Genomic DNA, 12,164 nt, shown 5'->3' with positions numbered 1-12,164 from the left:
GGGAGAGCTAGGTGGCACATATCTATGTCTGTCACAATGTGTGTGTGTGTGTGTGTGTGTGTGTGTGTGTGTGTGTGTGTATGAGAAAGTAATTAATACATGTTTATGTATCCACTTACGTTTTACTTTTCAAGTTTTTATTGAAGTGTAGTGGACAATGTTATATTAGTTTCAGGTGTACAACATAGTGATTTGACATTTTTGTACATTACTCAGTGCTCATCATGATGTCTAGTTTTTGAAATAAATTTTTATAATAAAAAAAGCTAAAATTTACTTAATCATTTCTTCCACAGAGTTTGTTGAGCAGCTACTATGTGCCAGGCTTTGTTGTAGGCACTAAAGATAGGGAAATGACAAAACAAAGTCCCTCCCCTTGTGGAGTTTATATTACATCTGAAGATAGACAATAAATAAATAAGTAAATTCATGATATGTCAGATGGTGATAACTTTGGAGAAAAATAACATAGTATAAGGAAGGATCTTTCTTTTATTTAGAGTAGTCAGAGAAGGCTTCTCTGATAAGGTGATTTGACCAGAGATAAGAGTGAGATGATGAACTAGCTATGCAGGTATTTTTTTTTTAAGTTAATTTTTTTATTTTGAGAGAGAGAGAGAGAGAGAGAGAGCGCGTGCAAACAGAGGAGAGGCAGAGAGAATCCCAAGCAGGCCCATGCACTCTCAGCGTGCAGCCCTATGTAGGGCTTGAATCCACAAACTGTGAGATCATGACCTGAGCCAAAACCAAGAGTTGGACACTTAATTGTCCAAGCCACCCAGGCACCCTTTTGGGGATGAGCATAATAAGCTTAGATTATAGCACATTCCAAGACAACCCAGTGGCAGGAGTGTGTAGTGTATTGGCATGTTTGGTGATGTAAATCGTATTTAGAATTTTTGCTTTTTAATTATACCCATTTTTGGAAGGCTGAAATAAACTCAGTGAGTGACAGGTCATTAAAAGGGGATGGTGGGGGGAGGAGGCAGGAAAGGTTCTTGGCCGAGAATTATCAGCCCTAACTCTAGCCAACATAAGCAGAAGAGGAATTTACTGGAAGGTTTTCAAGTACCTTACAGCACTGATAGAAAGACTGGTTTAATGGTTTAGAAAGCAGGCGGGAATCAAGGGAATCAAAAGATCTGGAATTACTACCAAGATCACACCCCTGGAAGACCTTGGTTAAGGATGTCTGGTTAAGGATGCTGAATGTTTGTGTTCCCCCCAAATTCATATGTTGAAATCAGTGGTCTTAGTAGATGAAGCCTTTTGGGTGTGTTTAAGACATGAGGGTGGAGCCTCATGAGATTACTGCCTCTTAAAAGACGCTCCAGGGGCGCCTGGGTGGCTCAGTCGGTTGAGCGTCTGACTTTGGCTCAGGTCATGATCTCACAGTTTGTGAGTTCGAGCCCCGTGTCAGGCTCTGTGCTGACAGTTCGGAGCCTGGAGCCTGCTTTGGATTCTGTGTCTCCCTCTCTCTCTGCCCCTCCCCCCACTCATGCTCTGTCTCTCTCTGTCTCAGAAATAAATAAACATTAAAAATAAATAAATAAATAAAAGACGCTTCAGAGAGATCCTTTAACCCCTGTGCCCTGTGTGAGGATACAGAAGAGAGCCCTGGCCTGAACATGCTGACACTCTGATCTCAGACTTCCAGGCTCCAGAACGGTGAGAAATAAATTTCTGTGTTTATAAGCCAAACTACCAGTCTGTGGTGTTTTGTTATAGCAGCCAGAGTAGACTAAGACAGATGCTGTCGCTGCCGTTTCTGAACGCTGATGTTACATCTGTTGGAGGCCTGACTTCTGAACTTGCCATTTCTTTTCTTTTTTTTTTTTTTTTTTTGAACTTACCATTTCTTATTTGAGTCACTCTCTCTATCTCAAAGACATTTAAAAAGATCACTCTGGCTGCTATGTCAAGAATGATTTAAGGGGTTCAGTAGTAGAAGTGGGGGGAGCCAGTCATGAGGCTCCAATGTAGTGATATTAACTTATATTAGGATAATGACAATGGAGTCAAAAAGAATGGACAGATTCATGAAACAGCCCATTAGGTTGCCACTAAAATTCTTATCTTGGAAAAATTCTTTTTCTTCTTCATCCTCCTCCTAATTCTCTTCCTGTCCTTCCTCTTCTCCTATTTCTCTTCCTCATTATTCCTTCTTGAAATCCAAACCTTCCTAGAGGCCTTGTTGTAGATCCTATCTTGCACACGGCAGTGTAACTTATCTAACTTATATTTCATAAAATCTCACAGTGTTCATTATTTGCACATTGAAGAAATATTTCTGAGTTCCTGTTGTGTACTCTGTGGTGCTAAAGGAGGTTGCTAGTTGTATTCATTCTAAATGGAGTTCAAAGGGCCCCTGGGTGGCTCAGTCGGTTAAGCATCTGACTTCGGTTCAGGTCTGATCTCACCGTTCGTGAGTTCGAGCCCCACGTCAGGCTCTGTGCTGACAGCTCAGAGCCTGGAGCCTGCTTCCAATTCTGTGTTTCCCTCTCTCTCTGACCCTCTCCTGCTCACACTCTGTGTGTCTCTCCTCTCTCTCTCTCAAAAATAAATTAAAAAAAAATTTTTTTTAAATAAATAAATAAATAAATTGAGTTCAAGTTTAGACGCTCAGAAATGGTTCTTTTCTTCCAGGGCACTTCATGATTGCTGACGCAGATCACCCTTTTCTAGGTGTGGATAATTTGAAACCACATGATCTCCCTTCATCTAAACTTTTTTCTCCAGGACTGATTAGTCCCTTATTTTAGTCTTTTACATATCAGTTATAGGCCAAATGCGTATCCATTATTTTAAAAATTAATGAGAAAGAAAATGGTATGTTTTTTATCCTCTTAAGACAGCGATTTTCAAATAAAACCAATCATCAGAAATGGCTAAAATGGTCTTTAAAAATAGAGCATCCCAGCCCTCCTGAATCATAACATCTGGAAGTAGGTCTCAGAAATCTTTATTAAAAGAAAAAATAAATATTCAGGATAATCTGCTGGGTTTGGGAACTATAGCTTTATGCTGTTGAGACTAGCTTTGCTCTTGGCCAAGAGAATTAATTAAATTCTTTTTTCAGGGCGCCTGGGTGGCTCAGTTGTTTAAGCATCTAACTCTTGATTTTGGCTTAGATCGTGATCCCAGGGTCGTGAGATGGAGCCCCACGTTGGGTTCTGCACTGAGCATGGAGCCTGCTTTTTTTTTTTTTTTTTTTTTTTTTTTTACATTTATTTATATATTTTTGAGAGAGAGACAGAGCGCACACAGGGGAGGGGGAGAGAGAGAGAATCCCAAGCAGACTCTGCTGTGTCAGCACAGAGCCCAATGTGGGGCTTGAACTCACGAACCATGAGATCACAACCTGAGCCAAAATCAAGAGTTGGGCACTCAACCGACTGAGCCACCCAGGTGCCCAAACATGGAGCCTACTTAAGATTTTCTCCTTCTCTTTCTCTCTCTCTCTTTCCCTCTGCTCCTCCCTGACTTGCATGCACACACACACTCTAAATAAATAAATAGAAATAAATTTTTCTAAATGGGAATGATCCATTATATAACTGTTGGTTTTCTCAGCTTGATTTTAAAATATGACATTTGTCTCATCTTTGAGATTGTTTTCATAAGATTATATTTTTTTTTGGGGGGGGTGGTGGTGGTAGAGGTGGATTCCATTAATTTTTCTCTTGCCCTGTGGCTATTTTGTAACTATACAGTATTTATTTCATCTCCAAAAATAAAAGAAACTTAATCTCTATATTACAAGAATATAGCTCACTAAACTTCAACTTCAAGCAAGTCTGTATTAAAAAACAGCTGGATCACTGCTCCATAAGCTTAGTGTGAATACAAATCACCTGGAGAGCTTATTAAATTGCGGATTATGATTTAGTAGGTCTGGAGTGGTGCCTGAGCTTCTGCATTTCTAAACAAGCTGGGGTAATGCTGATGCTGCTGGTCAGCAGATCTCATTTTGAGTAGTAAGAGGCTGAGGACGATTGTATTATCCTTTGAGCTTTCATCTTTGTATGAGTTACTCTGCTTTGGGGCATGTTTTGGGACTTGTTTAGTTTGACCAAAGGTTAGTAGTATATTTTAAGAAGATTGGATTATATAACCTTTATTGCTTTTTCCCATAATCTTGAAGGTTATAGTACTATATGTAGCCTAAGGTTTTAGTTTCAGGCTTTGGAACTGAATAAAGGAAATGTCAGAAGCAGTATACTTTTTATTGAATCATTAAATCTGTAGCAGAAAAATTGGGTTTATATACTTGAAGTAGTCTGAACTACAAGTAGCGTATTGTTAACTGAATTCAGAATATGAAAGAAAGTGATACAAGGTTGGACATTATTAGTAGATATGCAGGATATACCTACGGATTGGGGAATCTGTGTTGTGCAGAATTGAGACTGCTTTGGATAAGATAAATGTTAGGGGCGCCTGGGTGGCTCAACCTGTTGAGCATCCGACTCTTCATTTCGTCTCAGGTCATGATCTCATGGTTTGCGGGATCGAGCCCCATGTTGGGCTCTGCACAGACACTGTGGGGCCTGCTTGGGGTTTTTTCTCTCTCTCTCCCAGTAGACAAATAACCATTAAGAAAAAAAAAAAGATACATGTTAGAGCAGTGGATTCTTAGCGGGGAGTGGGGGATTTTTATCTCCCAGGAACACATTTGATAAATACCTGGAGACATTTTTAGTTGTCATGACAGCAGGATGGTGGTAGTGCTATTGGTGTCAGTGGGTGGAAGCCAGGGATGCAGGGAAACACTCTCTGGTACGCAGGACAGCCCCTCGCAATAGAGAGTTACTTGGCCTAATATGCAAATAGTTCCAAGATCGAGAAAACTTACGTTAGAGAATTTTCACAAGCATTTTTAAAATATTTTTGAATCAAAAATTGTTTTGCATGTTTATTTATTTATTTATTTTGAGAGACAAAGAGTAGGGGAGTGGCAGGGAGCGAGAGAATCCCAAGCAGGCGCCACGCTGTCACCAAAGAGCTCAGTGCAGGACTCCAGCTCACAAACCGTGAGATCACGACCTGAGCCAAGATCAAGAGTCAGACACTTAGCCAACTGAGCCACCCAGGGGCCTCTTTATTAACTTTTAAATTAAAAGTAATACAGAGGGGCCCCTGGGTGGCCCAGTCAGTTAGGTGTCCAAGTTTTGATTTCACCTCAGGTCACGGTCTCACGGTTCATGGGATTGAGCCCCACGGGAGGTTCTGCGCTGACAGCACGGAGCCTGCTTGGGATTCTCTTTCTCCCTCTCTTTCTCTGCCCCTCTCCCCCCCCCCCCCCCCACTCTCTCTCTTTCTCTCAAAATAAGTAAACTTAAACAATATATACAAAATAAAAATAATACAGGAAGCAATCATTCATATTCCTACCAAATTCAACCTGTTAACAATTTTGTCATATTTGATTGTAACCTTTTTGTTTAAGAAATATCACTCCATTATATTTTTAAATGTTTATTTTTGAGAGAGAGGCGGGGGGGGGAAGGGGCGGAGATAGAGGGCTACAGAATTTCCGGAGTGGGCACTGCGCTGACGGCAGAGAGCCTGTGATGTGGGGATTGAATTTACGAACTGTGAGATCATGACCTGAGCTGAAGTCAGACGCTTAACTGACTGAGCCTCCCATGTGTCCCTCACTCCATTATTTTTGAGAAAATAACATGATTGTAATTTTGAATTCAAATAATGTGGAAAGTTCAGGGATGAAAATAATGAAGCTAATCCACATCTTACCACCCAGACATACCCATCATAAATACCGGCTGAACATTAATCTTAGATATCTTTCCATGCATGTGTATAGATAGAAGAATAGAGAGAAATGCTTATATAAAATTGGGACCATACTGTAGATGAACCAAAAATAACCATTATGAAAAAATTTAAATCTAAAGAAAACTAAATGGAATTATTAACCCCATGTACTCTACTCATCACTGAACTTCAGCAGTTATGAATACAGAGCCAATCTGATTTTATATACATCCACATCTCTACCCACTCACCTGACCCATAGTATTTTGAAACACATCTCAGACATGACATCATTTCATCTGTAAGCATTTTAATGCCTATCTATAAAACTTGAGATCTCTTTCTTTGAGCTATTAATCACACACATACAATTAACAATTTTTCTGATTGATTCATTCCCTCCCTCCTTCCCCCCTCTTTCCTTCCCTTGCATTATGTTTTCTTCCAAATGGAAGGATATTTTTTCCTACTGAGGTTGCACAAAATGAAAATGAAACAGCAGAATTCCACAAAGAAAGGGAAATGGATGCCGCACAGGCCAAACCAAAGCTATCTACTGCAAATACTTTTTGCGAATTTCGTTTTTTCTTTCTAGAATGTCTTCATCTGTTTGGCAGTGCTGTGTAAAATAACGAAATACTTTATTTCTCTTCTTTGCTCTGTTCATTTTTCAAGATGCCTGTTTTATCTTTTCCAGTATTTCTTTGAGATATCTCCCTGCTTTGATGTATTTGCTTACAGCAATGACCTCTGGCGACTGTTAGCAGGAAAGTACCTGCAGGAGTCATCTAACTGGTGGTTTGCTTCTTGAGGACAGGAGCACGTTTTACCATCTTTCTTGCTGACATGTCTTCAGTATTTGTCGGATGCTTGTTATTAATCTTGAGGGAAGCCTGCCAATATTGATTGGTATAGTAATTAAAACCATTTATTTACAATAAATGCTAACATTTGGTCCCTGTATGGTACCTGTGGGCAGTCTCCATATAAAGTCATGAAGCAGGGAATTCTCTCTGATCACATCCTCTTGTTTCTTCTGACACTTACAGGGTGACCATATGTCCTGGTTTGCCTAGTACAGTCTCAATTTGTACACAGTCTCGATGAAATATTAATAGTGTCTCTTTCCTTTCACAGAATTGTCCCAGTTTAGATGGGACTTATACCACATTTAATGTGTGCCAGGCTTTTTTCCAGACACTTTACATACATTCTCATTTGATCTTCGTGACAACCCTGAGAAGCAGAGCCCATTATTATCCCCATTTTACAAATGGGCAGGTTGGGGGCACGGAGAGGTCAAATAGCTGGCTGATACCACAAGGCAGGGTTCGAGTAGTAAGTGGCAAAGCCAGGATTTGAGTGCAGGCAGTTGGGTGCCAGCGACCTTCACCACTCTGCTGCGTTGCACCCGGACTGGCCCCGAGGAGATCTTTGTAGAATACCTATCGACCCACGAGGAGTCTCCTCATACTTAATCTGCATCTTTGTAGATCAAAAGGCTGGCGAAGCCTTTGGGAATTTGAGTGGTTTCCTTATCTTCACAAAATACTTGTCGTTTCCTCACATACCACCGTGCCAATCTGATAGAGGCGTCTTTCTCTGAAGATTGAACATGTACCTTTTTTCATTCTCTCAATGGCAGCTATTTGGCATTCCCTTCTAACTCTTTTTTTTTTGTTTGTTTATTCTTGAGGAAGAGAGAGAATGCGTGCATGAGCAGGGGAGGGGGAGAGAGAGAGAGAGAGAGGGACAGAGGATCCAAAGCAGGCTCTGCACCGACAGAGCTAAAGTCTCATGTTCAACCGACTGAACCACCTAGGCGCCCCTGACATTCCCCTCCAGATGCTCAAGTGATGTATATCCTCAGCTTCTATAGATTGTCAGGTCCCTGCCACAGTCAATTTTCCTTGCTTCTGGCCATCGTTGGTGTTTTAAATTCACACACACACACACACACACACACACACACACACACACACACACACTGTCTCTAGCACCTACAACGGTGCCTGCCATAAACTACCTTTGATGGTCAGTTCATATTTTGGAGTTGTCTGGGAACAGTATTCAAGGCCTTGGCATAAAGTGCTTTGACGAAGGATATTCGAGAAAGCTACTGCTTTCAAGTAGCTTACAATCTAGTAAGGGGATGATGACCGTTCACAAATAACCATGACACAGAGCAGCTGATCTATAGGAGCAGAGTAATTTAGAGTTCAGAGGAACCCAAATCGTTTCTGACAGGGTTGATCCAGAAACATCTTGTGAAGGTGGACACACTTGAGTCAGTTTAATGATTGCCTAAATCAGGCGCAGAAGAGCTACTTTCTTGTGCTAAGGACAGGGCTTAAGTCTGCCAAGAGTAGAGGCCTGACAGAAGAGTGCGATGTGATTAACTCAGAGGAGAGGAGGGCTCCAGTCAAGTTGACACTTGGTGCCCTTGTGAGAAACCCTCAGTCGCAGGATTGCTCTGTTTTTACGGTATCATCATCGTCATGGCACATGTTGACCTTCTAGGTGGGTTATAAGCAGCAGGAACAGATGGAACTTCTCAGGGGCAAGGAATTTTATTTTTTTTTTAATGTGGAAGCCTATTTATTTGAAAAAATTTTAACTTTTTTGGTTTAAAGTCTTTTGATATACGCAAGGTCTTTTTCGCTAATAAAAACATTGTCTATTTCTCTTATACAGTTGACCCTTGAGAAACATGGGATTGGGGTCTCAGCTCCCTGCATTGTTTGAAATCTGCATGTACCTTTTGACTCTCCCAAAACTTAACTACTGATAACCTACTGTTGACTGGAAGCCTTATCAATAACACAAACAGATGATTAACATGTATCTCCTCTATGTATTATATACTGTATCCTTACAATCAAGTAAGCTAGAGAAAAGAAAATGTTATTAAGAAAGTTATAAGGAGGGGCGCCTGGGTGGCTCAGTCGGTTAAGCGTCCGACTTCAGCTCAGGTCACGATCTCACGGTCCGTGAGTTCGAGCCCCGCGTCGGGCTCTGGGCTGATGGCTCAGAGCCTGGAGCCTGCTTCCGGTTCTGTGTCTCCCTCTCTCTCTGCCCCTCCCCCGTTCATGCTCTGTCTCTCTCTGTCTCAAAAATAAATAAACGTTAAAAAAAAAAATTAAAAAAAAAAGTTATAAGGAAGAGAAAACACATTTACAGTACTGTGCCGTATTTACCAGAAGAAATTTGCATATATGTGGACTCCACAGTTCAAACCCACGTTGTTCAGCATCAAGTGTAATTGCATTGACCTTTTTTACTTTTTTTTTTTTTTTTAGGATTTTATTTTTATCTAATCTCTATACCCAACATGGGGCCCAAACTCACAACCCCAAGATCAAGAATCTTATACTCTATTGACTGAGCCAGCCAGGCGTCCCTTACTTTTTTACTTGACTATCTAAATAACAACAACAACAACAACAAATGATTAATTAGAATTTATCACAGGAGCCTGGTGAGATAGAGCAGTATTCATTATCCTCACTTTACAAATGAGGAAATTGAAGTTAGGTTACCCTGTAAGTAAGCTATGTGACTTGGGTGCAAACGGCAAAAATGGGACTTCTACTTGGGTCTTCAGAATCGAGAGCCAGTGTATATCACGTGGTCTCATTTAACTTAACAGATTAACAAAATTTTACCAATATCCAGATAAAAAGGAACATTGAAAGTTGTGATTATCTTACATTTTAGCTCCTTTTTAAATGAATGTCATTATAGAATCTGGTTCAACCTAATTAGTCTGTTTCCGTTTCTGAGTCAACAGGCCTATTTGTTTTGATGAGTACAGATCCCATAAATTCTACTGAAAGGGAAGTCCCTTGGAGGCTGCAGGTGGCCTACACGCTACCTCTGTGCAGATTGGTAAAACAGTCTCTCCAGACGGTTTGGGTCGGTCAGAAGAAGGCATCTCCCCTTGGGCCATGTTCAGCCCACGCCAGGGTGCTGGCCTTGGGAAGTAAGTGTCTGGATTTTCATGTCTACACTGGCTTTTATGTAGCACTCAGAAAACAGCAGCCGGGGATCCTGTTCAATTTATGAGGCGCTGAGGCTTCTCTAGGGTTGTGTTTACAGAGCGCACCTGTTGCTTTTCCTCAGTATGCAGCGTGTATACCTCCCTCAGTACCTGTACTTGTTTGCTCCACCCGGACCCCGAACCTCCCTGACATTACATGCCTCACCCCTTCACTTCATCCAGGGCTCCCCTTAAATCTTCCCTTACCAAACGTCCCCTCACCTCCTCTGCCTGGAATACCACCTCCAGGCACGCTGCCCCTTCTTGCCATAGTTTCTTCATTATACTTCTTACCACCTGGGATAAGTAAATTCGTGTGTGTTTTATTTTGCTTTTGTCTCTCCACTAGAAAGTGCACTTTGTGAAAGTAGGGGTTTTGCCTGTGTTGTTCACCACTCTGTTCCAGCAGCTAGAACAATGCCTGGCAGTGGGGAGCTCTCAGTCAGCATTTGTTGAATGAATGAACACACATCGGACTGTTCGTATTGTGATTGATGATATCAATGACCAATTTTAATATTTGCTACTTCTGCTGACTCTATTTGTACGCTTTCTGGACTATGAGGTTATGAATTTTGTCTAATTGAACCGTCACAATAGCAGTGAGAGGGGAAAATAATGTAATTCTTATTTTAGAGTTGAAGAAATATACCAAAACTTAGAAGAGTTCAATGACATGCCCAAAGTCAAATATCTAATCGTTAGAGTCATTCCCTTGACAGGTAGTTTTGATAATCAAAGTTCACTTAAAAACATTGTTTCAGTGATTCTTTAGGTCTTATGGCTTTTTTGAAAGAGGGATTTCCAATTACTGGTTGGGGGATGGGGGGAGAAACCTTAAAAACACTGTCAGCTATGTTTTAAGGGAAAGAGGAGGTAAGGCCCTTGGGATTTGAAGCTTTGGGATACCGGAGATCAGACAACTCTCCTTTGTAATCTTGCATTCTTATCTAAGGGTGTTCACCTTGAGGGTCCTTTGGGAAGAAGAACATGACTTTGGAGTCCTTTTCCAGCTGTGTAAGTCTGGCTATATAACTTATCTGAGCAATTTTTTCATCTCTAAAGTCGAGTAAGAGTGTCTACCATATGGGGTATGAAGATGAAATGCCTGGCCTACTTTTTTGAGCTTGGGAGCTTGATTTCTCCTGTCCCCTTTTCTTTCTCCCTTCACCTGCAAGGGACTAGAAATCCAAGTTGTTTGAGCCCTCTTCAGGGTGATTTCTCTTCTTGATAACTTCCCTCCAGATAAGTAATCCTATATGTTAAACTGTTTTCTGGTAGTATGTAGGCAATCAAGGTACCTTTTATAATTTGCATGTTATATTGTTATTGCAACTCAGGGAGTAACTCAGGGTCTTTGTTTATTTTTATTTATTTTTTTCAGTTTATGTATTTTGAGAGAGAGAGTGTGAGTGGGGAAGGGGGAGAGAGAGAGAGAGAGAGAGAGAGAGAGAGAGAGAGAGAATCCCAAGCAGGCCCTGCACTGTCAGCGCAGAGCCTGACATGGGGCTCCATCCCATGAACCGTGAGATCATGACCTGAGCTGAAATCAAGAGGTGGATGCTCAACTGACTAAGCCACCAAGGTGTCCCCATGGACTTTGTTTATAAGTGTTGTGCACATACTGTTTTCACAAATCTTTGGGTCCGATTCCTGCTTTTGTAATTGAATGTTCATAAAAACTGTATCACTAGCTGGGAAGCCCTCTTTGTTTCTCACATCCTTCTCTCCACGTTCCATGAAATACCAGGTTATTTTAAGTCGTTGACGTGTTTGCTAACACGTGTAGGTTTAGATGCCTACTAGAATTTAAGTAGCATCTTACAATTTCTATAATAGTCACCATGTCCCCAGAAGAGTAGTGTCATGTACAGACTCAGAAAATAGGGTTTCCTGAACCAATGAGTAATTGAGGTAGGTGAAAACCCAGGAATTTTTAGGCTCTTTCTCTGAAATTAAACAGTACAGCATTTAATTTCTAACTGAAAAATTATCCACTGAGAAATGGGAAACAAGTTAAAGGAGGTGCAACCAACTTCCGGTTAAAGATGTCTGGGGGTCCTTCCCAATTACATGCTGATCTTCTCTTCTCTTAATACCCTATTATATGCTCTTAATACCCTATTATATGATAATAAAGCATTAAAAAAGGTTCATTATTTAAGCATTAATTATGGATTTAGCTGGAAGGTGTATGATTAAAGACTAACTGATTTAACCCCAAATAATGATATAACTATATTGGAAGGGACTCTGGGAGTATAAGAGAACTAATTCCTTATTTGTCATTACAGAAAATCTGTAATGTCAAAAATGGATGAATCAAGCAATTGCAAGAAATGATTTT

The 12,164-nt window shown here is 40.8% G+C and overlaps 1 protein-coding gene across 2 annotated transcripts in view; it reads left to right on the top strand.

Annotated features, from left to right (window-relative positions):
- SCAI (suppressor of cancer cell invasion) overlaps positions 1 to 12,164 on the top strand; it is a 144,681-nt gene that overhangs the window by 47,481 nt on the left and 85,036 nt on the right. The window lies entirely within an intron of this gene.

This window comes from Panthera leo, chromosome D4, assembly GCF_018350215.1.
Source record: "Panthera leo isolate Ple1 chromosome D4, P.leo_Ple1_pat1.1, whole genome shotgun sequence".
In the NCBI taxonomy this organism is placed as follows: Eukaryota; Metazoa; Chordata; class Mammalia; order Carnivora; family Felidae; genus Panthera; species Panthera leo.
Note: the sequence above shows the minus strand (reverse complement) of the source record. Positions and strands in the feature narration are given on the sequence as shown.